This window comes from Ursus maritimus, unplaced genomic scaffold (genome assembly GCF_017311325.1).
Source record: "Ursus maritimus isolate PB19 unplaced genomic scaffold, ASM1731132v1 scaffold_27, whole genome shotgun sequence".
In the NCBI taxonomy this organism is placed as follows: Eukaryota; Metazoa; Chordata; class Mammalia; order Carnivora; family Ursidae; genus Ursus; species Ursus maritimus.
The window spans coordinates 3,803,884-3,831,710 of record NW_024425230.1 but is presented as its reverse complement, the minus strand read 5'-3'; the positions used below and the strand labels follow the sequence as shown (position 1 = coordinate 3,831,710).

The 27,827-nt window shown below is 43.4% G+C and overlaps 6 non-coding genes across 6 annotated transcripts; all 6 read left to right on the top strand.

Moving 5' to 3' along the window:
* The first annotated feature begins 15,705 nt into the window (after positions 1-15,705).
* LOC121105583 lies at positions 15,706-15,787 on the top strand. Its single transcript, XR_005838195.1, has one exon. It is a non-coding gene; the product is annotated as a small nucleolar RNA SNORD115 (small nucleolar RNA).
* Positions 15,788-20,465: 4,678 nt separating this feature from the next.
* LOC121105580 lies at positions 20,466-20,546 on the top strand. Its single transcript, XR_005838192.1, has one exon. It is a non-coding gene; the product is annotated as a small nucleolar RNA SNORD115 (small nucleolar RNA).
* A 1,626-nt stretch (positions 20,547-22,172) lies between these two features.
* Positions 22,173-22,253, top strand: LOC121105579. The gene has a single exon (XR_005838191.1). It is a non-coding gene; the product is annotated as a small nucleolar RNA SNORD115 (small nucleolar RNA).
* Positions 22,254-23,878: 1,625 nt separating this feature from the next.
* On the top strand, positions 23,879-23,959 carry LOC121105581. The gene has a single exon (XR_005838193.1). It is a non-coding gene; the product is annotated as a small nucleolar RNA SNORD115 (small nucleolar RNA).
* A 1,634-nt stretch (positions 23,960-25,593) lies between these two features.
* LOC121105582 lies at positions 25,594-25,674 on the top strand. Its single transcript, XR_005838194.1, has one exon. It is a non-coding gene; the product is annotated as a small nucleolar RNA SNORD115 (small nucleolar RNA).
* Positions 25,675-27,297: 1,623 nt separating this feature from the next.
* On the top strand, positions 27,298-27,378 carry LOC121105578. The gene has a single exon (XR_005838190.1). It is a non-coding gene; the product is annotated as a small nucleolar RNA SNORD115 (small nucleolar RNA).
* Positions 27,379-27,827: the final 449 nt, after the last annotated feature.

Here is a 27,827-nt window from a genome sequence, read left to right as displayed (position 1 = left end):
CCTCATCCCCTCCAGCAACCCTCAGTTTTCTTTCTATAGTAAAAAGTCTTTCATGGTTTGCCTCCTTCTCATTTTTCCCCTTCCCCTATGTTCATTTGTTTGTTTTTTTTTCCTTAAACTCCACATATGACCTTCGAAATCATATGGTATTTTTCTTTCTCTAACTGACTTATTTTGCTTAGCATTATACACTCTAGCATCATCCACATCATTGCAAATGTCAAGACTTCATTCTTTTTGATGGCTGAGTGATATTCCATTGAATATATATATCACATCTTCTCGATCCATTCATTAGTCAGTGGAGGTTTGGGCTCTTTCATAATTTGGCTATTGTTGATAATGCTGCTATAAAAAAACGGGGTGCCTGTGCCCCTTTGAATCAGTATTTTTATATCCTATGGGTAAATACCTAGTAGTGCAATTGCTGGGTCATAGGGCAGTTCTAGTTTGAGGAACTTCCATGCTGCAGAGTGGCTGCACCAGTTTGCATTTCCAACAATAGTGTAAGGGGGTTCCCCTTTCTCTGAATCCTTGCAAAAATCTCTTGTTTCCTGTCTTGTTAATTTTAGCCATTCTGACAGGTGTGAGGTGTATTTCATTGTGGTTTTGGTTTGTATTTCCCTGATGATGAGTGAGTGATGAACATCTTTTCGTGTGTCTTTTAGCCATCTATATGTCTTCTTTGGGAAAATGTCTATTCATGACTTCTGCACATTTTAATTGGATTATTTGTTTTTTAGGTATTGAGTTTTATATGTTCTTTATATATTTTGGGTACTAATCCCATATCAGATATGTCATTTGCAAATATCCTCTCCCATTCTGTAGATTGCATTTTTGTTTTGTTGATTGTTTCCTTTGCTGTGCAGAAGGTTTCATTTTGATGTAGTCCCAGTAGTTTGTTTTTGCTTTTGTTTTCCTTACTTCATGAACTTCTAGAATGAAGTTGCTATGCTTTGTCAAAGTGGTTACTGCCTATGTTCTCTTCTAGGATTTTTATGATTTTATGTCACATTTAGGTCTTTCATCTATTTTGGATTTGTTTTATGCATATAGTGTAAGAAAATGGTCAAGATTCATTATTTGCATATTGCTGTCCACTTTTCCCAACACCGTCTGTTGCAGAGACTGTCTTTTTTCCATTGGATAGTCTTTCCTTTTTTGTCGAGAATTAATTGACCATATAGTTATGAGTTTATTTCTGGATTTTCTATTCTGTTCTATTGATCTATGTGTCTATTTTTGTGCTAGTACCATACTGTTTTGATCACAATTGCTTTGTAATATAACATGAAGTCTTGAATCATGATGGCTCTAGTTTGGTTCTTCTTTTTTCAAAATTGCTTTGACTATCTGGGGTCTTTTTTGGTTTCATACTAATTTTAAGATTGTTCTAGTTCTATGAAAAGTGTTGCTGGTAATTTGAAGTATTGCATAAAATTGTAGAGTGCTTTGGGTAGTACATTTTAACAATATTTTTTCTTCCAGTCCATGAGCATGGAATGCATTTTCATTTCTTTCTGTTATCTTCAATTTCTTTCATAAGTGTTGTATAGCTTACAGAGTACTGAGATTTTACCTCTTTGGTTAGGTTTATTCCTAGGTGTTTTATTATTTTGGGTGCAGTTATGAATGGTATGGCTTTCTTAATTTCTCTTTCTGCTGCTTCATTAATTGATGCACATAGAAATGCAACAGATTTCTGCACATTAGCTTTGTATCCTGTGACTTCACTGAATTTGTATCAGTTCTAGCAGTTTTTTGATGGTCTTTTGGGTTTTTAAAATAGAATATTATATCATATGAAAATAGTGAAAGTTTTGCTTCTTCCTTACTGATTTGGATTCCTTTTATTTCTTTTTGTTGTTTGATCAGTGTGGCTTTCAGCAATATGATAAATAAAAGTGGTAAGAGTGAGCATCCTTGTTTTATTCCTCAGGAAAGCTCTCAGTTTTTTCACATTAAGGATGGTGTTAGCTGTGGGTTTTTCATTGATAGCCACTATTATGTTGAGGTATGTTCCCTCTAAATCTACTTTGTTGAGGGTTTTTATCATGTATGGATGTTGTACTTTGTCAAATGCATTTTCTGCATCTATTGAAAGGAACATATGCTTCTTATCCTTTCTTTTATTAATGTGGTGTATCACATTAATTGATTTGTGAATATTGAACCACACTTGGAACCAAAGAATAAATCCCACTTGATTGTGGTAAATGATTTTTTAAATGTATTGTTGCATCCGGTTTACACATATTTTATTGAGAATTTTTGCTGCATGTTCATCAGGGATATTGCCCTGTAGTTCTCTTTTTCAGTAAGGTCTTTATCTGTTTTTGGTATCAAGGTAATGCTGGCTTCATAATATGAATTTGGAAGTTTTCCTTCACTTTCTATTTTTTGGAATAGTTTGAGGAATATAGGTATTACCTATTTTTAATTGTTTGGTAGGTCCATTTCTGGGGTTTCTATTCTGTTCTATTGATCTGTGTGTCACTTTTGCACCAGTATCATACTGGCTTGATCACTACAACTTTGTAATGTAATTTGAAGACCATAATTGAAATGCCTCCAGCTGTGTTTTTCTTTTTAAAGGTTGTTTTGGCTATTTGCAGTCTTTTGTGTTTCCATACAAATTTTAGGATTGTTTGTTCTAACTTTGTTAACAATGCTGTTGGTATGTTTATAGAGATTACACATAAAATGTGTAGATTGCTTTGGGTAACATAGACGTTTTAACAATATTTGTTCTTCCAATCCATAAGCATGTATATTTTTCCATATTGTTTTGTCATCTTCAGCTTCTTTCATAAGTGTCCTATAATTTTCAGAGTACAGATATTTTAACTCTTTGGTAAGGTTTATTCTGATGTATCTTATGGTTTTTGATGCACCTGTAAATGGAATTGATTCCTTGATTTCTCTTTCTGCTACTTCATTATTAGTGTACAGAAATGTAACAGATTTCTATATGTTGATTTTGTATCCTGTGACTTTACTGAATTTGTGCATCATTGCTATATATGGTCAATTAATCTTTGACAAAGCAGAAAAGACTATCCACTGGAAAAAAGATAGTCTTTTCAACAAATGGTGTTGAGGAAAGTGTACAGCAATGTGCATAAAATGAATCTGTACTATTTTTGTGCACCATACAAAAAGATAAATCAAAATGGATTAAAGACCTAAACATAAGACAGGAAACCCTTAAAATCCTACAGGAGAACACAGGAAATAATTTCTATGAGAGGCCATAGCAACTTTGTTCTAGATATTTCCCATGAGGCAAAGGAAACAAAAGCATAAATCTGCTATTGGAACTGGATCAAAATTAAAAGCTTCTGCAGAATGAAGGGAACAATAACAAAACTAAAAGGCAACCTATAGAATGGGAGAAGATATTTGCAAATGACATATCTGATACAGGGTATCTAAAAATACGTAAAGAACTTAACAAACTCAAGACCCAAAACCCAAACAATCCAATTAAAAATGGGCAGAAGACATGAGCAGACATTTCTACAAAGAAGACATACAGATGGCCAACAGGCAAATGAAAAGATGCTCAACACCACTCATCGTCAGAGAAATACAAATCATAACCACATGGAGATATCACCTCACACCAGTCAGAGAGGTTAAAATTAGCAACACAAGGTTCAACAAGTATTGATGAGAATGTGGAGAAAGGGGAAGACTCTTACACTGTTAGTGGAAATGCAAACTGGTGCAACCACTGTGGAAAACAGTATGGAGGTTCCTCAAAAAGTTAAAAATAGATATACCCTATAACCAAGCAATTGCACTACCAGGTATTTACACAAAGGTTACAAAAGTACTGATTTGAAGGGATCCATGCACTTGATGTATATAGCAGCCTTATCTACAATAGCCAAATTAGGGAAGGAGCTCAAATGTCCATAAACCGATGAATGGATAAAGAACATGTGGTATGTAAAAACAACGGAATATTACTCAGCCATAAAAAGGAATGAAATCTTGCCATTTGCAGCAATGCAGATGGAGCTAGGGAGTATTCTGCTCAGCAAAATGTCAGTCAGAAAATGACAAATACCATATGGTTTCACTCATATGTGGAATTTAAGATAAAAAACAAATGATCACAAAGTAAAAAGAAGAAGAAGAAGGAGGAGGAGGAGGAGGAGGAGGAGGAGGAGGAGGAGGAGGAGGAGGAGGAAGGAGAAAACCAAGAAACAGACTCAAGTATAGAGAACAAACTCATGGTTGCCAAAGGGGAGGAGAGTGGTGGGATGTGTTAAATAGGTGATAAGGATTAAGGAGTGCACTTGTGGTGAGCACCAGGTGTTGTATGTAAGTGTTGAGTAACTAAATTTTACACCTGAAACTAATATTGTTCTGCATACAAACTAACTGGAATTGGGGTAGGGAGCTTTACAACATATTTGATAGAATTTGCCTGTGAAGCCATCTGGCCCTGGAGCTTTGTTTGTTGGGAATTTTTTGATTACTGATTCAATATCTTTGCTGGTTACCAAAGTTTTCTATTTCTTCCTGCCTCAAAATTGATTATTTATATGTTTCTAGGAATTTATCCATTTCTTCCAGGTTGTCCAATTTGTTGGCATATAGTTTTTCATAATATTCTTTTATAATTGTTTGTATTTCAGTGACATTGGTTATTATTTCTCCTCTCTCATTTGTGATTTTATTTGGGTCCTTTCTCTTTTCTCTTTCATGAAGTCTGCCTAGAAGTTTATCAATTTTACTAATTTTTAAAAAGAACCAGCTCCTGGTTATATTGATGTCTTTTTTTTTACTTTCTATTTTTTATATATATTTTTAAATTTTTATTTTATTCAAATTCAATTAATTAACATATGGATATTATCAGTTTCAGAGGTAGAGTTTAGTGATTTATTACTTGCGTATAACACCCGGTGCTCATTACATCATGTATCCTTCTTAATGCTTATCACACAGTTGCCCCATTCCCCCACCCTCCTCCCTTCCAGCAACCTTCAGTTTGTTTCCTACAATTAAGAGTCTCTTATAGTAGTCTCACTTTCTGATTTCATCTTATTTTATTTTTCCCTCCCTTCCCCTATGATCCTGTTTTGTCTCTTAAATTACACATATAGTGAAATCATATGATAGCTGTTTTTCTCTGAATGACTTCTTTTGCTTAGCATAATACCCTCTAGTTTCATCCACATCAGTGCAAATGGTAAGATTTCATTTTTTTGATGACTGAGTAATATTCCAGTGTGCACGCACACACACACGCACATGTGTGTGTGTATAACAAATCTTCTTTATTCATTCATCCGTAAATGGACATCTGGGCTCTTCCATAGTTTAGCTATTGTGGATATTGCTGTTATAAACATTAGGGTGCAGGTGCCCCTTTGGATCAATATGTTTGTATCCTAGTAGTGCAATTTCTGGGTCTTAAGGTAGTTGTATTATTAACTTTAATATGAGAAACCTCTGTACTATTTCCAGAGTGGCTGTACCAGCTTGCATTCCCACCAACAGTGTAAGAAGGTTCCCCTTTCTCTCTGCCCTTGCCAAAATTTGTTGTTTCCTGACTGCTTATTTTTAGCCAGACTGGTGTGAGATGTTATCTCATGGTTTTGATCTGTATTTCCTTGATGCCAAGTAATGAACCTTTTTTCAGGTGTCTGTTGGCCATTCGTGTGTCTTCTTTGGAGAAATGTCTGTTCCTGTCTTCTGCCCATTATGTGACTGGATTATTTGTTTTTTGGGTGTTGAGTTTAACAAATTCTTTATAGATCTTGGACAGTTACTAACCCTTTATCTGATAAGACATTTTCAAATTTCTTCTCCCATTCTGTAGTTTGCCTTGGGTTTTGTCTATTCCCTTAGCTGTGCAAAAGGTTTTTTACCTTCATGACGTCCCAATAGTTCATTTTCACTTTTGTTTCTCTTGCCTTTGGAGATGTGTCTAGCAAGAACTTGCTGCAGTTGTGGTCAGAGAGGTTCCTGCCTGGGTTCTCCTCTAGGATTTTGATGGATTATTGTCTCACATTTAGGTCTTTCATCCATTTTGAGCTTATTTTTGTGTATGGCATAATAAAATGGACCGATTTCATACCCCTATATGTGGCTATCCAATTTTCTCAGCACCATTTGTTGAAGAGAATGTGTTTTTTCCATTGGATATTCTTTTCTGCTTTGTCAAAGATTAGTGAACCATAAAGTTGAGGGTCCATTGCTGGGTTTTCTATTCTGTTCTACTGATCTATGTGTCTGTTTTTGTGCCAGTACCATACTGTCTTGATGACTACAGCTTTGTACTATAGCTTGAAGTCAGGCATTGTGATGCTCCCAGCTTTGGTTTTCTTTCTCAACATTTCCCTGGCTATTCAGTATCTTTTCTGGTCCCATACAAATTGTAGGACTGTTTCTTCCAGCTCTGTGAAAAATGTTGATGCTTTTCCCATAGAGATTGGATTGAATGTATAGATTGCTCTGGGTATCATAGATATTTTAACAATATTTTTTTCTTCCAATCCATGAGCATGGAATGTATATATATATATATATATATATATATATATATTCTCATAAGTGTAAAAATAAAAATTAAAATGTCTTAAAAATAATTGATAAAATTAAGAACACAGCTGAAAAATATAATAAAATATAAAAATTAGGAGTAAAGAATAATAAGAAAAACCGTGAATGCTATATACTTCTTACCCCAAGAGCAAGAGTTTTACAGCTCTGTACAGATCAGTAAACCTGGTATTTGCTGGAAGTTCCTGCTGGTCTTCTGGGGGAGGGGTCTGTTGGGCTGATTCTCAGGCATCTTTGCCCTGGAGGAATTGCACTGCCTTTGCCAAAGGGCTGAGCTCAGTTTAAATGGCACCAGAACCGGTGGGGGAGGGATGAAAATAAAGGTAAGCTAATCTCTAACCCAGGAGCTGAAATTTTGCTCCCTCACACTCTTCAGTGAGCCCTCATAGAAAAACAGTCAATCACTCTTGTCTCCCTGGTTTCCCTCCAAACTCTGTGTTCACACAGCCTGTGACAGAACATTTTTATCTCAGGCACGTGACACCATTTTGAGTCTCCAAACTTTATGAACTCTTGCAGCAGGCACCCACGCTGGTCTTCGTGGGTTGGGGAGGAGGGTCTCACTGTAGTTCTGCCTCTTGCTGGGCCCCTGCTTGGAGAGTGGCCACCCAACTGAACAGCAGTTGGTGGTTTATAGAAACACTGAGCAGAAATCTGGTGCCTGATCTCACTGTTTGCAACCAGCTTCTCTGCTCCAATGCCTGGGAATTCTGCCATACTTGGGCACCCCCATTCTTTTTGTGACCCAGGGGATCCTGAGACCACAATGTCCCACCTGGGATTCTGCCCTGCTTTGCCTCCTGAGCACCTTCCAGGTAAACTTCTACAATTCCAATTTTGAGCTCTGCTGCTTGTAACACTTTCCAGTACCCAGCTTACAGAGGCTCCCTCCCCCCTCAGTTTATCTCCCGAAATATCTCCTTGGATTCACATCAAAGCACCTCCTACCCTGCAAAAAGTGGTCACTTTTCTGTTTGTAGAATTGTAGCAATTATTTTCTCAGATCTCCAGTTGATTTTGTAGGTTTTCAGAATGATTTGATAACTATCTATCTGATTTCCAGGGAACAGATAAAACTAGAATTCCCTACTTCTCTCCCATCTTGGAGGGTCTCCTCATTGATTTCTTTTATTGTTTTTTAGTTTCTATATTATTTATTTCTCCTCTAATCTTTATTATTTTCTTCCTTCTATTGGCTTTAGCCTTCATTTGTTGTTCTTTCGCTAGCTCCTTTAGGTACAAGGTTAGGTTGTTTATTTGAGATTTTTCTTATTTCTTGAGGTAGGTTTGTATTGCTATAAAGTTCCCTCTTGAAATTGCTTTTGCTGCATCCCAGAATTTTTGGACCATTGTGTTTACATTTTAACTTGTTTCTATTACTTTTTAAATTTCTTCTTTTATTTCCTGGTTTACCCATTCATTATTTAGTACCATGTCATTTGAACTCCCTATATTTGTGGTCTTTCCAATTTTTTTTTTCTTCATGGCATTGTGGTCAGAAAAGATTCATAGTTTGATCTTCTTGAGTTTGTTAATGCTGGTTTTGTGGGCTAATATGTGATCTATTCTTTGAAATGTTCTATGTGCACTTTAAAAAAATGTGTATTTTGCTTTTTTATGATGAAAAGTTTTGAACATATTGGTTAAATCCATCTGCTCCAGTGTGCCATTCAAAGTCATTGTTTCCTTGTTGATTTTCTGTTTAGGTGATCTGCCTTTTTATGTAAGTATTAGAGTCCCCTACAATTTTTGTATTATCTATTAGTTTCTTTATGTTTATTATTAACTGTTTTATGTATTTGGGCACTCATAGGTTGCATTCATAAATATTTGCAATTGTTATATCTTCTTGTTGGATAGCCCCCTGTATTATTATATAGTGTCCTTCTTTGTCTCCTGTGAGAGTCTTTGTTTTAAAGTCAATTTTGTCTAAAATAAGTATTGCTACTCCAGCTTTCTACTCATTATCATTTGCATAATTAATGTTTCTCCATTCCTTCACTTTCAATTTTAAGGTGTGTTTTGGTCTCAAATGAGTCTTGTAGGCAACTTATTGATAGGTCTTTTTTTTTTAATCCCTTATGTCACCCTATGTCTTTTGATTTGATGTTTAGTCCATTCACATTCAAAGTAATTATTAATAGATATGTATTTATTACCATATTATTACTGGTTTTGTGGTTGTTTCTGAAGATTTTCTCTTATCCTTTCTTGTCTTTCTGTCTCTCATGGTTTTATTTAGTGATATGTTTGGATTTCTTTCTCTTTATTCTTTGCATATTTCTTAATGGTTTTTGATATAGCTTACCTATAGGTTTGTATATAATGTCTTCTGCACATAGAAGTCTGTTTTAGGTTGATTGTCATTTGAATTTGAACCCATTGTTTTCACCTGTACTCCCCACATTTTAAATATATGCTATTATATTTTATGTCATTTTTTTAAGTTCCCTGACTGATTTTTTACAGAAATACTCATTTTCACTGTTTTCATGTTTTCTACCTTTATACTGTCACTTTTAGTCTGCCCTTTCTACTCAAATAGTCCCCTTTAGTATTTCTTGCACTGCTGGTTTAGTGGTCACAAACTCCTTCAGTTTTTGTTTGTCTAGGAAACTTTATCTCTCCTTCTTTTCTGTGATAGCCTTGCTGCATAGAATATTCTTGGCTGCAGATTTTCCCATTTAGCACTTTGAATATATCATACCCTTCTCTTATTGCTTGAAAAGTTTCTGATGAAAACCTCCTGGGTTTTCCCTTGTAAGTTAATGATTTTTTTTAATCTTGCTGCTTTTGAGGTTTTTTTCTTTATCACTATATTTTCCAAGTTTAATTACAATATGTCTTTGTGTGGGTCTGCTTTTGTTGATTTTGATGGGAGTTCTCTGTGCTTCCTAGATCTGCCTATCTGTTTCCTTCTTCAGATTAGAGAAGTTTCTGCTACTGCTTCTTCAAATAAATTTTCTGCCCCCCCCCCATTTTTCTCTCTTCTTCTGGGACTCCTACAATACAAATAATATTACATTTGATGGAGTCACTGAGTTCTCTGTCTATTCTCATTTAGTGTAATTCCTTTTTCTCTCTTTTATTCAGCTTGATTACTTTCCATTACTCTGTCTTCTAGGTTACTAAGTCATTCCTCTGTTTCTTCCACCCTGCTATTCATTCCGTCAAGTTTGTTTCTCATTTCATTTACCGAGCCCTTTATCTTTGCTATGTTATTCCTTATCTGTGTTAAGGATCTCACTGATGCCTTCCATTTTTTCCCAAGTCAAGTATCTTTATTACCATTACTTTAAATTCTCTATCAGACATGTTACTTATACCTGTTTCACTTAGATCTCTGGCTGTGGCCTTACCCTGTTCTTTTATTTGGGATAAATTTCTCTATCTCCTCATTTGTCTGCCTTTCTGTGTCTGTTTCTCTGTTAAGAAAGTCAGCTGTGTTTTCTCCTATTGAAAGTAGTGACTCTATGAAGAAGAGGTCCTAAGGTGTCCTGCAGTGCAGTGTCCCCTGTTTACCAGAACCCTGCATTTCAGGAGAGTATCCTCTGTGTATTGCTTACATGTGCTGTTGTGTTTGAGTCACTTTTCCTTTCAGTGATATTGTATGTACTGACTCTCTACCTGTTGTGGGCTGTGCTTTCTGTGGTGTTAGTGGACCCAATCAGGCCAGTTGTTAGGGGGTGTGCCCACCAGGGAACTTGGGAATGGTATGGTGGTATTAGCAAAATTTATGCTGGGCCACTAGTCCAATATTGGATCCTTGGAATAGTTTTGGCACCTGGGAGTTGAGTGCTGGGGTTTCCAGGGCATGAGGGTGGGCATGCGGCAATGCCTGGGTCTGGTGTTGTGACAGGGTCACATACACAGTAATAGCTGTGCACCCAGTGGTGGGTCAGGGCACATGCATGGCTTTTACAAAATTTTCCCTGACCTCAGGGCCAAGGCCAACAGGCTTGGGGTGGGCTAGTCCTCAGGACTCATGGGCATGGTACACTTCCACTAGGTCAGGCGGTACGTCTGTACAGCCCTGCCTCTGGCAGGTGGCTCTGTGTTTTTGCTGGGGGCAGGGGAGGAAAATGGCACTTATGAACTCCCTCATTTTTGGAGAAGTCCTGAAACATGCTCCAAAATCAGTATAAATAGATCTGTCTCATGTTTTTTCCCCTGCATTGTGAAAACTGCCAATTTTTTTTTGTTGTTGCTTCTCCATGCAGGTTGCTGTCTCTTTAAGGACAGTAACCCAGCTATCACTCATCCTCACTGCTTGCCCAGTCCTGAGTCAGCAGACTTTTAAGGCTCTAAGCTCCAAGTACCCCTGGTTTTATAAACTCATGGAATTTAGCCCCTTCAGTTTTTTAAACCCAAACATGGGAATTCGTCTTCCCTGTGTGAGCTCCCTGGTATAAGCACCCATTTCTCTTCCCTCTCCACATTCACAGCCTCCTCCCTCCTGTGGTCAGCCTCCAGTTTTTCCTTTCTGACCTTCCTAAAATTTCAGCTGCAGCTTCTTCTCTATATTTAGTTGTGGAGTTTATTCTTCCAGTCTTTGGATTGGTTTATGGTTTGTTGATTTGGATGTGGATGATATCTAATAGAAAATGTGGGGTACGGTGAACTCAGGGTCCTACTCTGCCATCTTCCCAGGGGTTTCTCTATGTTCTTTTTTTTTTAACTCATTAGTTTAAATCATTCATATTAAAGGTAATTATTGGCAGGTAATGACTTATTATTGTCATTTTGTTAATTATTTTGTTTGACCTGTAGTTCTTTTGTTCCTTTATTCTTTTCTTGCTGCCTTTTTTTTTTTTTAGTTTGATGATTATTTTTTTTGTAGTTATATGGCTTATTTACTCTTCAGCTTTTGTGTATTTACTATAAATTTTTCTTTGTGGTCACCATGAAGCTTACATTGTACTACTTATAGTTATAATGGTCTGATTTAATCTGATAACTTAACTTCAATCGCATACAAAAGATCTACACTTTCATTACTAGGCTTAAAGTAATTTATATGCCATTGTACAGTATTGCAATATTCTGTTTGTCTATATACTTTACTAGTGAGATTTTTACTTTCATATGCTTTTTTGTTTGTTTGTTTCTGTTTAGGGTTTATTTTTTCAATTTGAAAGAAGCTGGGCTCCCTGGTTGGGTAGAGCCTGTTGGGGGCATTCCTTACTGTAGCAATGCTGCTGGAAAGAGCTCTGGTTGTCCAAACTGCTGGTGGGGGCACAGGGCTTCTGCTAAGAACTGCAGCACCCATGAGCCCATGTCTCTGTGAGCCCAGGTCCCTTTTCCCTTTTCATGTGGTCTACCAATTCTAACTCCCCTCTGCTCCATGTGAGACAAGAGATAAGTGGATATTTCAGTATCAAAACACTGGAGAAGTTGGATATATGTCTTGGCCTCTTTTTCCCCAGCTGGAGAAATTACGTGTCAAGGAGATCTTTCTCAGTGTGGTACTGTGCCAGCTTGGGGGAAGGGTAACAAGGACAAAGTAAAACCTTTACTCTGACCATTTTGGATGTTCTTTAATTAATTTTTCCATCCCCCCCCCCATGTGCTGAAACATTACCTTTGAGGTCTAGAATTCTTAAAAAGGCATTTTTGATGTATATTTGCTAAATTCATTTTTCTGTGAAGGAATTAGGGCCAGAGATCTCCTATTCTGCCATCTTGCTGATGTCACTATAGATTAGCCTTTATATTTATATTTATATAAATATTTATATTGTTAATAAATATGGTTTGTGGTCTGTTGTGCAACCATCCAACTTTGAAAGAATATAGGCTTTTCAACATGGACAGCAATTAAAATATTACATGGGAAGTTAATTACTGATTTATTAGAATCATTGAAAATTCTCTAAAAGATTTATTTATTTATTTGTTTTTTATTTTATTTTATTTTTATTTTTTAATAATGATTTTTTATTATATTATGTTAGTCACCATACTGTTTATTTTAAAACTTATACTTGAAAACAGGATAAAACATTTTTTAAAAAGGAATTTTTAGACCAAGCTTTGAAAATAGGTACTAAGTTTTGGACTGGTAAAATGAAATGCCTATTACTCATATCCAGGAGCTCTGAGTGATAACTTCAGAAACATCTAACTCTCTAAGAATTAGAAAATTAGAAATCCAAGAAGAGCTAAGAATACCATAGGAAAATGGGAATTACATTATAGGATTTTTCTTTTACCTCAGTCATATATCTGGGTGGCTTTTTCATAAAACCAACAAACTCATTCATACAGAAGGAATATGCTGAAAATGTTGGAATCTTGTAACACTTGTATTGGATTAAATGATTCAGGAAATAATCCAAAGATGTGCTGTTTGTCAGAAAAGTTCTTTACAGGGAGCACAAAAGATAAGTCAAGTCTAAGGCCAATGTTACCTGGGATATGATGGCAATTGGACTTAATTGAGACTCCAGCTCTAGAAGGTATTAAATATTTTTAGTAATGTTATATATGATGCCCATATGGCCACACATGTGTCCGTAGGCTAAAACTGATGCTCAAATTGTGAACAATGCCTTACTAAATTATATCATCTAAACTTTTGGAATTCCTAAGCATGTAGAATTCAATAAGACAAATCATTTTAATTTTTTATTTTTATTATGTTCATTTAGCCAACACATAGTACATCATTAGTTTTTGATGTAGTGTTCAATGATTCATTAATTGCTTAACACCCAGTGCTCATCACACTCTGCGCCCTCCTTAACACCCATCACTGGTGGTCATTTTATATTTGTGGTAATTCAGGAGCTTTGTAATAGCCTGTGTACTCAAAATTCGGCTACTTTTAATCACCTCCAAACCTCTGGACAAGTAGAATGAATAAACCATACCCTAAGAAATTATCTGACTAAATTATATCAAGCCATTGTCTCACAGTAACCCAAAGACTGGTTTTATTAAAAATAATATTATCTCTCTGTTGTAAGCATGGCATTTCTCTCTTTGAGTTTGGAAAATCTATAAATTTAGCGTTTAAGCTACCCTATTCTGTGGTATGAAAGAAACCAGTCATGATCATATATAATACTTAACGAGTTTGTGGGTTTCCTTGGGCTAATTATGTCATCATGTGACCAGGTGCTGAAAAAAAATCCCCCTGAAGAGAGGTGTTATCATCATTGAGCAGGAGACCTGTTTTATATTAAAGTGTTACACCAACAGGTTGATGGTCATCCATTAAACAGTGTCCTACCAGGTGATGTTGATAACATACTACCACTAAGGTAAAGGAAAAACCCAAATGGATACATGTTTCACATGTGAGACCAGCACCTATAATTGAGCAGGCTTTAATTCTCATTAAGGACTTTAAGGATAAATTCTTCAGGTAGTTACTTACAATAATATGAAAACTGAAGAGAAAGTTCCTCTAATAGGAGAGATAAGCTGATTTCTTAATTATCTTGCACATTATAATTTTATTTTTTATTTTTATTTTCTTCAATATTTTACTTAAATTTAAGTTAGTTCACATATAGTGTAGTATTAGTCCCAGGGGTAGAATTTAGTGAGTCATCAGTTGCACATAACACTCTGTGTTTCTTACACCAAGTGCCCTCCTTAATGCCCATCACCCAATTACTCTATCCCCCTGCCCACCTCCCCTCCAGCAACCCTCAGTTGTTCTCTATAGTTAAGAGTCTTTCATGGTTTGCTTCCCTCCCTTTTTCCCCTTCCCCCTTGTTCATCTGTTTTGTTTCTTAAATTCCACATATGAGTGAAATTATATGGTATTTGCCTTTCTCTGACTGACTTATTTTGCTTAACATAATACACTGTAGCGCCATCCACATCATTGCAAATGGCAAGATTTCATTCTTTTTGATGGCTGAGTAATATTCCATTGAATATATGAATATATACATATATATATAGAGAGAGAGAGAGAGAGAGAGAGAGATGGCTTTGGGCTTTATATGAGGTTCGGGCTCTTTCCATAATTTGTCTATTGTTGACAATGCTGCTATAAACATTGGGGTGCATGTGCCCTTTCAAATCAGTATTTTTTTATCCTTTAGGTAAATACCCAGTGGTGCAACGGCTGGGTTGTAGGGTAGCTCTATTTTAACTTTTTGAGGAAACTCCATACTGTTTTCCAGAGTGTCTGTATCAGCTTGCATTCCCACCAACAGTGTAAGAGGGTTCCTCTTTCTCTGCATCCTCACCAACATTTATTGTTTCCTTTATTGTTAATTTTAGCCATTCTGATAGGTGTGAGGTGGTATCTCATCCTCGTTTTGATTTATATTTTCCTGATGATAAGTGATAAAACATTACTTTTTTATTGAAAGTTTATTGAAAATATATGAGAATTTTTCAGAGCTATGGTTCTTACTCCATTTTGTGAGTTTCTTTGGTCTAAATATACAAGTATACATATTTACTTTAATTATTGTATTTTCCTTTGATATGTTTTTGTTAAGACTGTAAGACATTGAAGAGGACTTACAACATAATACAATGGCTTATTGGCCGTGATATGAAAGTTCCTTTTATGGTTCCAAAGGATTCATAAAGTGATCACAATTTCAAGTGTCCTGACATCTGATTTCTAGACCCAGAGTCTCATATGGCTGAAAGAGTAAGATTTTTATTCGAGTTTATATTCAATGAACCATGACAAATACGCTGACATGACCTCTTGACTGGATAGAATAAGATTGACCAATGAATGTCTCCCATGTCTGCAAACAACACCTGAATATTTATCCAAACTTGAGAAACCTGTATATATTGTCCTTTTTCTGCTTGGTGAATGAAAGCTGCATCAACTCTGTAAGAAGTCATTTTTTCTGGAAATGATCATAGTAATTGCTTAATGTGGAGTATGGATAAATCATGAGTCCATGAGAGATGTAGTAAAACATTTTGTAATCTGTCTTACAACTGTCCACACAGAAAATGACCCTAAAAAAAGAGCACTGTTTGGCTGTTGCCACAGAATAAACCTATGTCAGCCAGGTGTTCATGATGGTATATGGCAAAGTCATGTCTAGTTTGGCATCACAAATTGCAAAATCTATCTCTGATGATCATATATAGATCAAAGTATGTAATTTGGCAGGTAATGCTGTCGTTGGATTGAAGATGAGAACTCATCTTATCTTCTAGAGAAATGATGACCTAAAAAATCATGCTCAATAATTTTACACTGAGGCCCAATGTAGTCAGTAATGACAAAGCAAAAGGCTGAATATCCACGTTTCCCTTTAAGAGTAATGAGTTTTGGGTTTTCAGGCAATAAGTCCCTTCAGGGAATCTTCTCTATAGGTTTCATGACAACAACACATCCCCAAGTTTAGGCTATATTTGGTGAGCCATCTTTAGTTAGAGAAGGCCATCCTCAAGGCTAGTTTTTAGCTATATTTTTCTCATCATGTTATCCAGTTGGAATTTCTGGAAAGATTTTTGCCATTCCATTAAAATTCAAAGAGAGTGCATGTGTTTGATCATCGATACAGTTGACACAGAAAATTAGACAAAGAAGAGGTCTGACTTAAGAAGAAAAATAAGTTACTACTTTCAGAAAGCTAAGTTCTGTAGATGTTTGATTTCTGTCTGGGAGTCAGGCAACTGAAATAGCATCACTGGAAACATTTTAGTTATACCTGAAATGGATCCCACTACAAATGAAGGAAATATTTCCTTCACTACCCAGCACTCCTCCCACCCCCAGGAACCATTACCATCATTCTGTGCACATGCTGAAAACTAACTCTAATATACTGAAGGGATAATGACTACTGGGATCTTCATTGGATACTCAAAACAAATTCCTCTAAGGAAGGATCACGCCCAGGCATCCAGAGAGTGAAATTCAAGAATTAATCTGCCAATGGGTCTTGGCTAAAAGGCACTTGAGTACTCAGATAAGTACATGGTGTCCCCTGATGATTATTAGGTCTTTAAAATGTCAGTGTAAGGAATTGTGGGTTATTGGTGATGCCAGTTTTTCCTAATTGGCCCTTTAATCTGTTTAGCTTTGCCAAATGGAACACTAGCTTCACATTTGAAGTTCTTCTTTTCAAGACACAAATCCTTTAGAAGATGGCACCATAAAGGAAAACAAAAACAATTTTGGAAATACTTACATAAATGTGATGTTGATATCTTTGGAGCCATAGTATCATCTACATCATGAGGTCTTGTTTGTCCAAAGTATGGAAATAAAGATATATATTACAAATAAAATTTTTTGCATTGCTGATTGGAAAAATGTTAATAAGAACATGAAAGAGAAATCTGAACAAAAAGAATGTATTTTAGGCCATGATCTAAAAAGCCTCATGCAAGATTTTGCCTCAGTGATGGGTAGTGAACACATTTTCAAGACTACATTAAACCAATTCTACATAATTTTACAAGGTCATTTTGTGGGTGCCCATGGCCAATAGCCAAGCCCAATTATCCACATACCACTATTGCTGTGTAGACAAAAAATGGACCATAGAAAACTTGATTTTACCAGACACATCCTGACTGCTCTTCCAATATAGAAGCTTGTTTGTAAATGAGGACTTCTTTATGGTGAATGAATGGTGCTCAGTATTTTCATAAGTTAGATTTATATTTATTTCTTCAGGTATTAATTAATTAACTAATTAATTTACAAATTTCTTTTTATTCATTCATTCATTTATGCATTATCACTGGGGAAATCATGGAATTTCAGACTTGAGATAACCGCAAGGCAATCCCTTGTTCTATACAATGTCTGTAAGATTCCGTGTACCTAACAAATATTCATATTTTAGGCTTTATTACATGATCCATGTTTCCTCAAAGGGGCCTTCATTTGGAACAATTCCATACCTCTTTTTTCCTCATTGTGTCTTCAGTTAAACATTCAGGCAATGGTTGTCATAATGATAGGTGGTGAGTTGATGCATTTGATCATAGATACAGGACACAAAAAAGCTAGGGCAAAATAGGAAGCCACATAAAGGCAATAAATATGTTTGACTCCTCTTGGAATACTAAATAATAGAGGGTTGATTTCTTCCTGCGTCATCCTGACGTGATAGAATCTCTGGAAAGCATAACTTTGTAATTTTCAAAGAAATGTGTAAGATGGCAGTGGAGGATATCCATCCTTCATGGCCACTAGGAAACATGACACAAGTCATGTGTCCAGGTTTCGGAAAATATATCAGATACACTTCAGAGATGACAACAGCAAGAGTCTGCATTTGAGTCTCAGACCACTTCTTCTAGAAAAGGTTGACATCCATGGTGGTCAGAGGGTGAGATGGAAAAATTCATCCCATGGATCTCAGTTGTAAGACATTGAAAAGAATTCAGACAGTTTACTTGTGACTCTGGCAGATTGATAAAACTTCTTAGGACAATTTAATAAATTATGTGTATATATATATAAACATACACACACATTTATACATAAATTAAATGGAATATTACTCGGCTATCAAAAAGGATGAAATCTTACCATTTACATTGACATTGATGGATTATGCTGAGTTAAGTCAATCAGAGAAAGACAATTAGCATATGGTTTCACTCATGTGGAATATAAGAAACAGCACAGGGGATCATAGGGGAATGGAGGGAAAATGGAATAGGAAGAAATCAGAGAGGGAGAAAAACCACGAGAGACTCAACTATAGGGAACAAACTGAGGGTTGCTAGTGGGTAGTTGGGGGGGGATGGGGTAATTGGTGATAGGCATTAAGGAGGACATGTGATGTGACAAGCACTGGGTGTTATATGCAACTGATGAATTACTAAACTCTACATCTAAAACTAATGATGTACTATATGTTGGCTAATTGAATTTAAATAAAAAGGAACAAAAGAAATTCTGAACTATTGGTATTGCCAGTAGTTCACGATGGGAATTCTGACCAAATAAGTTTTTTTTTTTAAAAAGATTTTATTTATTTAAGTGACAGAGAGACAGCCAGCGAGAGAGGGAACACAGCAGGGGGAGTGGGAGAGGAAGAAGCAGGCTCATAGCAGAGGAGCCCGATGTGGGACTCGATCCCGGTACGCTGGGATCACGCCCTGAGCCGAAGGCAGACGCTTTAACGACTGCGCTACCCAGGCGCCCCCCCTGACCAAATAAGTTTTACCCAACAAGGGCACTAGTGTCCAAAGTACTGGGAAAATTTATTTGGAGAAAATGTATGTCTTAAAGAATGAAATAATCAGGAATACAAAAACTATTTCAAAAGTACTTTTATAGAAATAAATTAGAAAGTTCTTCAAAATTTAAAGCAACTCCCTCATGACCTCATGTTTCTTTAATCACATAAGTTCACCTGTATACCAGGATAATGGAGTATATGAATCATAATTTAAATGCTGTTAGCAGGATATGGAAGGACAATACGAAAAAAAGAAAAATGACTTTTGAAAAATGGACTAAAAGTTGCCTTGATCATAAGAAACAAGTATCTTTTAATGATGGGAGATATGTTTCACTGAAAAACAATTCCATATAAAATCACATTGATACTTCCTGAGAGTTCCTGAAGTATATTAAATTATTGTACAAAGAAAATGAAATTGAAGCCAAAATGAATGAGCCACAAAATTATTAAAACTGAAAACAGAGCTTAAATAATGATTCAGAACATCTAGACCTACATATGACAGTAGGTCATACTGTCACACACACACACACACACACACACACACACACATACATAAATGAAGATTAGGAGCCAATTTACTATGTTTTTTTTTAAGGATTTTATTTATTTATTTGACAGAGATAGAGACAGCCAGCGAGAGAGGGAACACAAGCAGGGGAAGTGGGAGAGGAAGAAGCAGGCTCACAGCAGAGGAGCCTGATGTGGGGCTCGATCCTATAACGCCGGGCTCACGCCCTGAGCCGAAGGCAGACGCTTAACTGCTGTGCCACCCAGGCGCCCCCAATTTACCATGTTTTTATGAAAGTAGATATATATGGATTTAGTACTACACAATAATTATACATCCATTGGTTCAATTATTCTGAACACATTCATGTACTAAATGGTTTAAACAAAGAAAAAGCATAAAAAAAATAACACAGATGGAAAGGTTGTTCTGACAAATATCCTAATTCTCATTAAACACATTATTTTGAAAAGGAAGAAAATGAACACACCTACACAAGGGCAAAACTACCAACCTCCAGGAAGAGACCCAAAAATGTGGGTACCTGGGTATCATACTCTGTAATAAGCTGAGCATTTGCTTAGAAGAGGTTGGCAAGGGAGACATTCCATGGTGCTGAAATACCTATCAAATCCTGTTCAAAAGGGCACGGGGTCCAGCCTTCATTACTAAGGGGGAGTATTTGATATAAAGTCCAAAGAAAGTCCAACCGGGACTCCCAATCCTAACCAAGCAAATCGTGGCCCCGAAAATGCACAATAAGGAGTGTGTGTGGCGAGTATTCCAATGGGTGGTGGGGCATTAACATTGTCTGAAATCATTTGGGAGCCAAATAAACCACTGGTATGGTTTGAAATAAAGGGCAGAGATTTCCTAAAATGCTGTGCTTCAATAGGGATCAAGGATCATGTTGGCAGTCTCAAGAGGTGCCAAGTCCCAAAACGCATTCAGGACTGGTAAATGTTGGCGACAGGGGGAGGAGCCACGGAGCAGGGAGTTTTGACAGCTGGCCTATGGATCTCTCCGCAGACACCATCCCAACGAAGATGCTGCTGGGAGAGGCAAGGCTTGCTGGACCCAAACAGGGGAAGGTATCCAAAGACTCATGCCCCTGAGGTATCCCTCTCTACAGGAAGCGATCGCAGGTAAGCAGGTTCCAGGAGGGATATGAGAGAATGCACTCACGCACGCATTTACCGGTCACCACTGCCTTGTTTGGGTCAATGATGAGAACTCATATTGTCTCGAAGAGAGATGATGACCTAAAAATCATGCTCAATAGGATTACGCTGAGGCCCGATGGAGGGGAATGTCCTGGGGTCAGCATCCCAGAGATCCTTGGGGCCCTGGGAGAGCGCTGCACTTTGGGGCTTGATGTGACGGATCCCCTGAGTCTCCCAGTTGTGGCTGTGGCCTGCTGTGGGCACCCCGGTGCCCTAGAGATGCGCGGGCCTTCAACCTTACCGCCGACCCATTCCTCCTCCCAGGAGGCCCCCCTGGGGAGCCCTTGCTTAGCTGCCCTGGTCTCCGCATATCTTTCAGAGTGCCTGGTGCCCAGGGTGTCGGCGCGGCCTACACCATGGGAGGTGAGTGGAAGCCTGTGAGCTTGGAGGAAGACTGCCCAGGCCATCGGGGTGGATTCGGGGGAACGCGTCAGGTTGGCAGCAGCAGCGGCGATGGAGGCGACAACAGTGGCACGGGCTTCGGGTGGGAGCCCTTGATGTCCGGGGAGGGTTGACTTCTGCTTGGACATGCACCCGTGGACCATGCCACGTGGACGGGAAACGAAAGGCGGGCCAGGTCCCTGACGAGGACCCAAAAGTGTGGGGATGCCGCCATCAGCCCGCCTGCAGCTGACATTGTCCCACTGCTTCACTGTGCACCACATGGGCCGTGGAGATGGTGGACATGGGCCCTTTGGGACACTGGCGGCTGTCCCACTTGGACCAGGGCCATGCCTGAAACACGCCCCTCGGCAGGCTGCCCTGGGCAAGAAGGCAGAGCACCTGCCGCATGCACTCGACTCCCAAGGACTTTGGGATTCCTTGGGGCAGCTGCGGAACACCCCTCCCTGATCCCACCGTCCCCTGAGGCAGGAAAGGCCGACCGGGCCTAGGCAGGGAATCTGCAAGTCACTGGGCACAGCAGTGGATGGCCCTGGGCCCCTCGCCCTGGCACTCCAGATCTCAGGCAGTGGTCCTGGGGCAGAGGCCTAGAAGGTGCAGGCACAGGGCCGTCCTCCATGGCGGGCAGTGGGCAGCATGCCTTGGTGTGGTGCAAGCCGTTGTTCAGGAGCTATTCCTCGGCCCTGGGGACCCTGGGAGTCCAGGGGCACTGGCACCCCGAGTCCTAGAGGGCTGGGCCTAGCTCTGGGTGCCACCGATGGCCTCATCCGTGGGAGGGCAAGGGCCTCACCCTACCTACCAGGCCCGCACCCTTCACACTGCGCTACACGCTCCCAGCCTGGTACCTCTCGGGAAGCCTGTGTGCTGGCCTTCTACTGGGGGCTACCTTAGCTGGGCTCGGCTCCCGCAGGGGGCTATACTGTCCGTTGTTTTGGCTTACAGGTATGGGCATCAGTGAACCTGCACCCTGCTCCTTCCTTCGCTTTCCCCGGTCTGTGCACGCCAACCTCAGCACTTGCAACACACTACCAGGTGTTCAGGACAGGCAGCTCTTGGCTACAGGGCCACATGCCCAGGACCAGGGAGTTTTGACAGCTGGTCTACCCCTCTCTCCCCAGACCCCATGCCCAGATGAGGATCCCAGCGTGAGGGCCAAGGCTTGCTGGACCCAGCCCCGGGAAGGGGTCCAAACTCTCGTGCCCCGGGGCATCCCGCTCTACAGGAAGCACCCCAGGGTAAGCAGGTTCCAGGCAGGGTGGGAGAGCACACACGCACGCACCCGTCCCCACTGCCTTGTTTGGGTCAATGATGAGAACTCATATTGTCTCGAAGAGAGATGATGACCTAAAAATCATGCTCAATAGGATTACGCTGAGGCCCAATGGAGGGGACCGTCCTGGGGTCAGAAACCCGGACATCCTTGTGGACCTGGGAGTGTGCTGCACTTTGGGGCTTGAGGCGACCAATCCCTCAAGTGTCCCAGCTTTGGCTGTGGCCTGAATGTGGGCCTCCAGGGGCCCAAGAGATGCACAGGCCTTCAGCCTTACCCACTGACACATTCTTCCTCACAGGACATGCCCCCTGGGAGCCCTTGCTTAGCCACCCTGGTCTCCTCGTGTCTTTCAGGGTGCCTGGTGGCCAGGGTGTCAGTGCAGCCTCCACCATGGAGGTGAGTGGAAGCCTGTGGGCTTGGAACGAAGCTGCCCAGGCCATCGCGGTGGGTTCGGGGGGCCCGCGTTAGGTCAGCGGAGGTGGCGATGGCAGCGGCGACAGTAGCACTGGCTTCGGGGTGGGAGCCCCTGTTGTCTGGGGAGAGTTTACTTCCCCTTGGACGTGCGCCTGTGGGCCATGCCACATGGAGGGGAAATGAAAGGCAGGCCAGGTCCCTGATGAGGACCCAAAAGTGCGGACACGCTGCCGTCATCCCGCCTGCAACTTACGTTGTCACGCTGCTTCACGGCGTGTCCCATGGGCCCATCAAGATTGTGGACGTGGGCCCCTTTGGGCCACTGGAGCCTGTCCTGCTTGGACCCAGGCCGTACCTGTAGCCCCACTCCATGGCAGGCTGCCCCGGGCAGCACAGGCCAGAGCACCTGTCACATGCACCCGACTCCCACGGACTTTGAGATTCCTTTGGGGCAGCTGCGGAGCACCCCTCCTTGATCCCTCAGGCCCCCGAGACAGGAAAGGCTGACCTGGCCTAGGTGGGGAAACTGCGAGTCCCTGGGCGCAGCAGGCGATGACCCTGGGCCCCTCATCAAAGCACTGCAGACCTGAGGCCGTGGTCCTGGGAAAACGCCCAGCAGGTGCAGGCACAGGGCCCTCCTCCATGGCGGGTGGTGGGCAGCATGCCTTGGTGTGGTGCAGGTCGTTGTCCAGGAGCCATTCCTTGACCCTGGGGACCCTGGGAGCCCAGGAGCACTGGATCGCCATGTCCTAGAGGGCCAGGCCTAGCTCCGGGTGCCACAGATGGCCCCATCCGTGGGAGGCCGAGGGCCTCGCCCTACCTACCGGGCCCTCACCATTCACACTGCACTATGCGCTCCCAGCCTGGTACCTCTCGGGAAGCCTGTGTGCTGGCCTTCTACTGGGGGCTACCTCAGCCTGGCTCAGCACCTGCAGGGGCCACACTCTCCGTTGTTTCAGCCTCCAGGTCCAGGCATTGGTGAGCCTGCACCCTGCTCCTTCCTTTGCCTCCCCTGGTGCACGCTGACCTCAGCACTTACAACGAGCCGCCAGGCATTCGGGACAGGCAGATCTTGGCTGCAGGGCCAGGTGCCCTGGAGCAAGGCATTTTGACAGCTGGCCTACCCCTCTCTCCCCAGACCCTGTGCCCAGATGAAGATCCCATCATGAGGGCCAAGGCTTCCTGGACCCAGCCCCGGGAAGGGGTCCAAACTCTCATGCCCCTGGGTCATCCTGCTCTACAGGAAGCACCCCCAGGTAAGCAGGTTCCAGGTGGGGTGGGAGAGCACACACGCACGCACCCGTCCCCACTGTTGTTTGGGTCAATGATGAAAACTCATATTGTCTCGAAGAGAGGTGATGACCTAAAAATCATGCTCAATAGGATTACACTGAGGCCTGATGGAGGGGACCGTGCCAGTCTGCATCCTGGAGATCCTTGGGGCCCTGGGAGAGCACTGCACTTTGGGGCTTGGGGCGACCAATCCCTCGAGTCTCCCAGCTGTGGCTGTTGCCTGACTGTGGGCTTCCAGGTACCCTAGAGATGCGCGGGCCTTCGGCCTTACCGGCCAACCCATTCCTCCTCCTAGGAGGCCCCCCAGGAAACTCTTGCTTAGCCACACTGGTCTCCTCATGTCTTTCAGCGTGCCTGGTGGCCAGAGTGTCGGTGCAGCCTCCACCATCTTTGGTGAGTGGAAGCCTATGGGCTTGGAGTGAAGCTGCCCAGGTCATCGGGGTGGGTTTGGGGGCCTGCGTCTGGTGGCGGCGGAGGAGGCAATGGCAGCGGTGACAGCGGCACTGGCTTCGGGGTGGGAGCCCTTGATGTCCAGGGAAGATTAACGTCCCCTTGGACGTGCGCCCGTGGGCCATAAAACGTGGAGGGGAAATGAAAGGCGGGCTGGGTCCCTGATGAGGACCCAAAAGTGCGGACACGCCGCCATCATCCCACCTGCAACTTATGTTGTCACGCTGCCTCAGGGCATACCCCATGGGCCCGTTGAGATGGTGGACGTGGGCCCTTTTGGGCCACTGGAGGCTGTCCCGCTTGGACCCAGGCCGTACCTGTAGCCCTGCTCCATGGCAGGCTGCCCCGGGCAGCACAGGCCAGAGCACCTGTCACATGCACCCGACTCCCAAGGACTTTGAGATTCCTTTGGGGCAGCTGCGGAGCACCCCTCCTTGATCCCTCAGGCCCCTGAGACAGGAAAGGTCGACCAGGCCTAGGTGGGGAAACTGCGAGTCCCTGGGCACAGCAGGCGATGACCCTGGGCCCCTCATCGAAGCACTGCAGACCTGAAGCCGTGGTCCTGGGGAAAAGGCCCAGCAGGTGCAGGCACAGGGCCCTCCTCCATGGCGGGCGGTGGGCAGCATGCCTTGGTGTGGTGCAGGTCATTGTCCAGGAGCCATTTCTTGACCCTGGGGACCCTGGAAGCACAGAGGCACTGGCTCCCTGTGTCCTAGAGGGCCGGGCCTACCTCTGGGTGCCACAGATGGCCTCATCCGTGGGAGGGTGAGGACCTCGCCCTATCTACTGGGCCCGCACCCTTCACACTGCCCTACACACTCCCAGCCTGGTACCTCTCGGGAAGCCTGTGTGCTGGCCTTCTACTGGGGGCTACCTCAGCTGGGCTCGGTGCCCATGGGGGCCATGCTCTCCATTGTTTCGTCCTCCAGGTCCAGGCATTGGTGAACCTGCACCCTGCTCCTTCCTTCACCTCCCCCGCCCTGTGCGTGCCACCCTCAACCCTTGCCACAAGGCACCAGGCATTCGGGACAGGCAACTCTTGGCTTCAGGGCCAGGTGCCCCAGAGCAAGGAGTTTTGACAGCTTGTCTACTCCTCTCTCCCCAGACCCCGTGCCCAGACGAAGATCCCAGCGTGAGGGCCAAGGCTTGCTGGACCCAGCTCTGGGAAGGGGTCCAAACTCTCATGCCCCGGGTCATCCTGCTCTACAGGAAGCACCCCCAGGTAAGCAGGTTCCAGGCGGGGTGGGAGAGCATGCACGCACACAGGCACCCGTCCCCACTGCCTTGTTTTGGTCAATGATGAGAACTCATATTGTTTCGAAGAGAGATGATGACCTAAAATTCAAGCTCAATAGGATTACGCTGAGGCCCAATGGAGGGGACCGTCCTGGGGTCAGAAACCCGGACATCCTTGTGGACCTGGGAGTGTGCTGCACTTTGGGGCTTGAGGCGACCAATCCCTCAAGTGTCCCAGCTTTGGCTGTGGCCTGAATGTGGGCCTCCTGGGGCCCAAGAGATGCACAGGCCTTCAGCCTTACCCACTGACACATTCTTCCTCACAGGATGCCCCCCTGGGAGCCCTGCTTAGCCACCCTGGTCTCCTCGTGTCTTTCAGGGTGCCTGGTGGCCAGGGTGTCAGCGCAGCCTCCACCATGGGAGGTGAGTGGAAGCCTGTGGGCTTGGAGCGAAGCTGCCCAGGCCATCGTGGTGGGTTCGGGGGGCCCGCGTTAGGTTGGCGAAGGTGGTGATGGTGCGGCGACAGTGGCACTGGCTTCAGTGTGGGAGCCCCTGTTATCTGGGGAGTTTACTTCCCCTTGGACGTGCGCCCGTGGGCCATGCCACATGGAGGGGAAATGAAAAGCGGACCAGGTCCCTGATGAGGACCCAAAAGTGCGGACACGCTGCCATCATCCCACCTGCAACTTACGTTGCTGGGCTGCCTCAGGGGGTGCCCCATAGACCCATCGAGATTGTGGACATGGGCCCCTTTGGGCCACTGGAGGCTGTCCCGCTTGGACCCAGGCCGTGCCTGTAGCCCCGCTCCTTGGCAGGCTGCCCCAGGCAGTACAGGCCAGAGCACCTGTCACATGCACCTGACTCCCAAGGACTTTGGGACTCCTTGGGGCAGCTGCAGAGCACCTTCCCTGATCCCTTGGGCCTCCGAGACAGGAAGGGCCGACCAGGCCTAGGCAGGGAAACTGCGAGTCCCTGGGCACAGCAGGCTATGGCCCTGGGTCCCTCGTCGAGGCACTCCAAACCTCAGGGCAGTGGTCCCGGGGAAAAGGCCCAGCAGGTGCAGGCACAGGGCCCTCCTCCATGGCGGGTGGTGGGCAGCATGCCTTGGTGTGGTGCAGGTCATTATCCAAGAGCCATTCCTTGACCCTGGGGACCCTGGGAGCCTAGGGGCACTCACTCCCCGTGTCCTAGAGGGCTGGTCCTAGCTCTGGGTGCCACCGATGGCCTCATCCGTGGGAGGGCGAGGGCCTCGCCCTACCTACCAGGCCCACACCCTTCACACTGCACTACGTGCTCCCAGCCTGGTACCTCTCAGGAAGCCTGTGTGCTGGCCTTCTACTGGGGGCAACCTCAGCTGGGCTCGGCGCCCGTGGGGGCCATTCTCTCCATTGTTTTGGCCTCCAGGTCCAGGCATCGGTAAACCTATACCCTGCTCCTTCCTTCGCCTCCCCAGCCTTGTGCGCACAGCCCTCAGCCCTTGCCACAAAGTGCCAGGTGCTCAGGGCTGGCAGCCCTTGGCTGCAGGGCCAGGTGCCCCAGAGCAAGGCGTTTTGACAGCTGGCCTACCCTTCTCTCCCCAGACCCTGTGCCCAGACAAAGATGCCACCCTGAGGCCCAAGGCTTGCTGGACCCAGCCCCGGGAAGGGATCCAATGTCTCGTGCCCCCAGGGCATACCGCTGTACAGGAAGCACCCCCGGGTAAGCTGGTTCCAGGCAGGGTGGGAGAGCACACATGCACCTGTTGCCACTGCCTTGTTTGGGTCAATGATGAGAACTCATATTGTCTCGAAGAGAGATGATGACCTAAAAATCATGCTCAATAGGATTACGCTGAGGCCCAATGGAGGGGACCATCCTGGGGTCAGAAACCCGGCCATCCTTGTGGACCTGGGAGTGCGCTGCACTTTGGGGCTTGAGGCGACCAATCCCTCAAGTGTCCCAGCTTTGGCTGTGGCCTGAATATGGGCCTCCAGGGCCCCAAGAGATACACAGGCCTTCAGCCTTACCCGCCAACACATTTTTCCTCACAGGATGCCCCCCTGGGAGCCCTGCTTAGCCACCCTGGTCTCCTCATGTCTTTCAGCATGCCTGGTGGCCAGGGTGTCGGTGCGACCTCCACCATGGGAGGTGAGTGGAAGCCTGTGGGCTTGGAGCAAAGCTGCCTAGGCCATCGTGAAGGGTTCTGGGGGCCCACATTACGTCGGCAGAGGTGGTGATGGTGCCAGCGACAGTAGCACTGGCTTTGGGGTGGGAGCCCCTGTTTTCTGGGGAGGGTTTACTTCCCCTTG